We start from the raw sequence: 6000 nt of genomic DNA on the forward strand, positions 1-6000 counted from the left end.
ACATTACATACACACATCGACAACTCGTACAGACAACCTACACACATCATATATACACACATCATACATACACACATCATACATTACATACACACATCCCACATAGAGGCATCATACATACACATATACATACACCGGGCTGCTGCCCCCTATATCATACATTACATAGACACTTCATACAGACAGCATACACACATCATATATACACATACACCATACATGTGCACACATCATACATACACCTGCCGCTGATACACCCCCTTAATCATACAATACATACATACACATACATGCCAGTGTGAGTTGAAATCCCCATCCAGTGCAGTTCAGTATGTCTCCTCACACACGTCCTCTCCCCTCCCCCCGCTCTGTGTTTTCCCCCGTGAAGACTTGAAACCTCCCTGTGATGAATTAGGTCCTGTGTAGACAGAGCCGGGGAGGGGAGGGGCTGTTTATGTCCTCATTCTCCCCCTGTCTTCTTGTATTCAGAGCTGCGCTCTCCATCCTTCGGGAGGGGGATGAGGGGGCGTGGCTTAATCATCTCCTGCAGACCATCCTCGGGCTCTGCCCTCGCTCCTCCCCGCTCTAGCTTTGGCACTACTTCGGAGAGCAGAGGGGAGGAACTGTGAGGTGAGATCCCCTCACACCGGCTGGGGAAGCTCTGAGCAGCGGCCTCAGGCTACTGAAATCAGCTGGGGGCCGTCACTGCCCCCTCCATACACCCTGAGCGCCGGTGTGAGGTGCAGACTTGCATCTGATCCTGCGCCTCACACCGGCATTAAAGAAAAATAAGGGGGAAGTCGGTCTGTCCCTGCTAGCCCGATACAGGGCTAAATCTATAAAAAAAAAATCCCAAAACTACTTGTCCCTCGCGTCGGGCGATAGGATTTCCACATCCCTGAACAACCATATTACAAAAGGTCTTTCGTTTTCATCAGAAACAACATATAAAAAGTTTTTGGATCTGATAGTGCCCATTTAAGTGTCTGACCGCAGGGGTTCGACTGCTACAAACTCCCCCCTCCCTGCAGCATCCCTGGAGAATGCAATCTGGCCACTTTATTTACACTTATACTAATTTGCAGCAGGTTACTGAAAATTCCCTGAATTTCCTTGAATTGAGTTTTTGCTTGGATTTTTCTTTACCTTTCCATGTGAACTAACAGACTCAAAGCGTTTTGAAATTTCTGGTAACATAATTGATTTTTCCTTCTATTCTTGTATTTTATGCTTAGTGCCAGTGTGCAGTGGATGCCGCCATTTTGAATGACTTACCGCTGGACATACTCTGGAGAAAAAACAAAAACCCTTAGCCAAGCCAGCTTTTTCTCTAGTGTCTAAATAAACATTAGGCCTTTTATCTGGAGTCTGAGATTCCAGCTTTTTTGCCAAATAAAAATATACCTTTATGTACTAGAGATGAGCGAAATTACAGTGATTCGATTAGTCACAAAGGGGGAGATTTATCAAAAGCTGTGCAAAGGAAAAGTTGCCCAGTTGCCTATAGCAACCAATCAGCTCGCTTCTTTCATTTTTAACAAGGCCTCTGCAAAATGAATGAAAGAAAGAAATCTGATTGGTTGCTATATGCAACTGAGCAACTTTTACTTTGCACAGATTTTGATAAATCTCCCCAAAGGTATAATGGTGGACGCTTTAGATGACTGTTAGCAGCGCGCTCTCATGTTACTCATGGTAAAGGAAGAGAGGGAAATAAGCTTCTGCTACATGTGCCCAGCATATACCCCTAAAGGTGTAACCACAGGGCAAAGTTGGCCGAATCTGTCAGTTTTGGTGGCACATCCAGTTAGATGTATGGAGATGTGCCATGTTTCCTTCAACAGATTATTGCTATATAAAAAAAAAAAGAATGTTGAATTTTAATTCTCATGCCTTTAGTTTGTCAAGGTAAAGTCACCGCAAAAGGTGTCTCTCAGCGCCCTATGCCCCTCTCTTGATGGATTAATTGAACAGAGCGTGTCTAGTAAAGACAGGAGAAATAGTGACAGCTATTGGAGGTGTATGGCCATCTTTACACATTATACATAATGTTGGTCAGCCTTTCGAATGGTTGCAGTGATCAGACAATTGCAACAAATGCTTCATTTCTTTTAGTGCTTTCGAAAAGAAGGAATTATAGGGGAAATTTATCAATGGTGAAATAAAGTGTACAGCTTTTGTCTCCACCTATTGCACGCAGGATTGGAATGTTTCATTATTTATTTGTGTATATACATATTTTTTTTTTTTCCTGGAGCCTCTGTTTTATATTGGGATCTAAAAAAAAAAAAGCCCCCACAATTCACCTGCTGCTGGAAAATTTACACAAAAACCATTAACATATGACATATTTTTCCCTTTCTCTCAGTACCTTAGAATAAACAAACTTTTGGTTTCGTTTTTTACCATTCACCATAGAACATTAGTAGCCTTCCTAGTTAGAACAGGATATTGAAGTAGAGTTCATCCTTTGAGAAATTTGACACCACCCGCCCCGTCGCCTTTACTATGGTTTCATTGATTGCTTTAGACCTTACTGTATACTTGTTTTTTGGAACAGCATTGTCTTGATTTGAAGTAGATCCTTGCTGCATATAGCCACTGATCAGGCTCCAATTGTCATTTTTCTGTTACCATTTAGGAAAATGCACCATGGACTCTAGTTGTTTGTGGCAGCAAAGTTTTTTTTCTACTATTGTCCTCTGATATTAAAATGGTATGAAAAAAACACAATTGTTCCGGTTGGCCGTATGCAGAAACGGTTTCTGAAATGCTGCTCTTAACATTTTTTTCTTTTAATACTTGCCAGTTTATTTAAGATTAGGGTGTAATTGCTAAAACTAGCAAACATGAAAAAAATTCAGCAAAATTCTATGCATCCGCAATCGGATGGTGTGTTTTCACCCATGCTTTGTTGATTTAAAACCTATGAAGACATTTGTATAATTATATTGTAAAACCTGCAGATGTCACTGTTTCTGCTGCTGTCTGTGCTGATCTTGCAGCTTTGTCAAATACTGTACTTTGCACAAAAATTTGAATACTGACACCTGCTGGGTGGTTGCACGTACTACACAATTGTCTTTATAAATAATGCTGTAAAAGTGTTAATAATAAAACCCTATTGAGTCGTAATTCCACAGCATATATGTTTAGATTGAACATTCCTCATTGCACCATAAACAGTTGTGCATTAGCTGTATTGGAAATTGCTAACTGGTTTGCAAATTTTTTTTTTTCAAGCCTGTTGTACACTATTCACACTTACATGTATGCAAACAATTGCTTTGCTTTGTTATCTCTTCCTTCTCTGCCTTTTCAAAGCAACTATTGCTGTATTTGACAGATGCCCTAACCAACTTACTCAGCTTTCCTGGCCTCATTCAATCATTGGATTAGTGCAAGGTGCTGATACATACAGCTTCTCAGGGTTATATGTACTTGGGTCTAAAGTGATAATAGCAAATCTACTAGGGCTGGCATGGCTGTGGTATCGGACAACCATCACAAGGCTTAACTCTTTGTATCAGCTGCTTTTATGCTTCCTAGATTACTGTAGTCATATTTGTACTAATCCTTTTAACTGTTCTATATTGAACACTGCTGCACACACACCCAAGATCATGACTCATGTTTCTGTTTTTTGTTTGTTTGTTTTTTCTTGAACAGTGTTCTGACCTATCTCTATTTACTGTAGATTAGGTTAATGATATTTTTGTATATTTCTTCTTAAAATCCACAGCTGAAACCATTCCCCTCTACTGAAGCCAGAAGAAACGCCGTGGGATCCCCTTCGGAGGCTGCACCACCTACATCCTGAGTGCACTCCCTCTCTCCTCCTTGAGCTCTGGAACCTCCTCCCCTCCAGTTCTCCCCTGACAAGAAATTTGTGTTTTTTGTTAATTTTTTTTTTTCTCGTTTTACTTTCTTCACAAAACCAGCAAAAATTGTACATAAGAAATTTTTTTAAATGTTTCAAAATGTAAAATAAGATGAATTATGGGTAATGGGGAGTATGTGAGTTAGAGGTAGGAAATTTGACTGGGTGGAAAATCTGATCTTATTTCTATATGATTTGAGTTGCCTGCAGTGCACTGGCACCTCTGTCATGGAGATGGTTAAGCAGTCCAGTCCCTTTCTCACATACCCCCAGTCCTGCACCACCACCCTGTGTCCCCCATCTACCGGCTGCACTGAAATTGCGTATGTTAAAAGCCCTACCACCACCCTCGGCGGTTAAAACTATTTATTGTAAATAAGGATTTCTCATAAATTGTGTATTGTCCAAAACCAGCCTTGTGTCTTCAATGTGAGAGAATGTAAGTGACTTCGAGTGTGTTAGTGTGTACTCTTCCTGGAATCTGTATACAGAAGTGTTATTTGAGTAGTGTTAGAACCCAAGGTGACAGTGATCAGGTCTCTGTTTCCATTAGGCTTCTTTGTGCTTCCCCTCTTTCATCAGCACTTGTTTCTGTATTACTTCTCACACAAAGCCTTACCCAGCTTTCTGCCTTTTCTGATCTCTTACCTCTTTTCTCATGTCTCGTTTTTTTTTTTATCTTTTATCTCACATCATTGCATTTCTTATCTCTCCCTCACACATTCTGCCTTCTTTATGTTATCGTTTATCATCTTTATTTCACCTTTTATATCATCATCACCCTCTCCTTGATCGTGCAACTCTCTGCCTGGACAATTGCTTTGTCAAACCCTTCCTGTGTGTAATCTGCATGCACATTAACTTTTAGACCTTTGTGGTGATCTTTCTCTTCTCATCTGTTCCCTGCTATCATCCCATTCTCTTTCCTGACCTTGCCAGTGCACCTACCATTTCCTGCCATTTCCACCCCTTCCAGTAATTCATCATATGAGCTCCTACTCAAACCTGCCTTTTGCGTTCATATCTTGCTATTTTATGCTGGGATTTTGTGTGTATGTCTTAGCCCTCTTTTCTGCTCAGCAGTTGCTGTACTCTGCTCTCCCCCTCCCTCATCGGTTCACACCAGGCTCTTGATGTCCCCATCGTCAGTTCCTCTCTCCTAGCTGTGCCAGCAGTGTGACAATCTCCTGCTGCTCTATGACCCTTCCTGCTCGGAACAGACTGTCCTCCCACAATCCCCCCAGGCCTATACCACTATCGCCCTCCAATACTAATTATCCCAGATACACCTCATTGCTTGTTGAGAGCCTTGCACATACTGCGGTATCACAAAACATCCACGTGTAGCACACATTTATGCATACATGGATGAAGTGAATGTACAAAAATGTATATCTTTACAAACTATTGCCGTGTTCGATGTTACTGCTTTAATGGATTATCGTATTTTGGTTTGGAAATGCTAGCGGAACATTGCTTTGATTCCTTCTAGAAGGAGCTGTTCAATGCTTAGCTTTGACTGTTTTCTCAGGCTTGGTAGAGGTTACATTGATACGCTCTGGAGGGTTTATACATTGCTATGCTTTGTATATCTTTTCCTGGCTGGGGAAGGGTTACTTTTCAAAGCTCTGCAGGGTTCTCTCTGGCAGGGTGCTAGTTAATCCTCTGTTCTGGCCTTGCTGTAGATTACTGGGGGGGTGGAGGTCACTGCTGCTCCTCCAGATTTGCCTGCAGGGGGGTGTCTCGCTGCCAGGTAAGTGGCGAGTGGGGGGGCTGCGTTGCCCAGCAACAGCCCAGATGTCTGACCCTGTACAATGTGCACTGACACAGCTGTGTGTGAGAGGTGTGCAGGCAAGAAAGGGAGAGGGTTGTTTGTGAGATATAATGGATGTGTTTATGCGAATATGAGAAACCTTTCCAAGACCATTGTGTGTATGAGAAGTTATATGTGTAACGCAAAAACACACGTGTAGTTTAAGCAGGGGAGCATGGATTCGTACAAATAGAAGCTTCTTGACTGATCAAGAAAGGGAGATTTTAGATAAACAAGTGCCTGTGGGAAGTCATGCAGGCCTTTATTTCCAGTATTGCATCAATTATGTATGTGTGTCTATATTCAT

At 41.7% G+C, this 6000-nt stretch overlaps 1 protein-coding gene across 4 annotated transcripts in view; it reads left to right on the forward strand.

Annotated features, from left to right (window-relative positions):
- Window positions 1–4290, forward strand: part of AHDC1 (AT-hook DNA binding motif containing 1) — a 94311-nt gene extending 90021 nt beyond the window's left edge. For all 4 annotated transcript variants that reach the window (XR_008888813.1, XR_008888811.1, XR_008888812.1 and 1 more), the window contains exon 5: window positions 3743–4290. The gene's annotated coding sequence lies outside the window, so the exon portion shown is untranslated. The remainder of the gene's footprint in view (window positions 1–3742) is intronic.
- Window positions 4291–6000: the final 1710 nt, after the last annotated feature.

This window comes from Hyla sarda, chromosome 2 (assembly GCF_029499605.1).
Source record: "Hyla sarda isolate aHylSar1 chromosome 2, aHylSar1.hap1, whole genome shotgun sequence".
NCBI lineage: Eukaryota > Metazoa > Chordata > Amphibia > Anura > Hylidae > Hyla > Hyla sarda.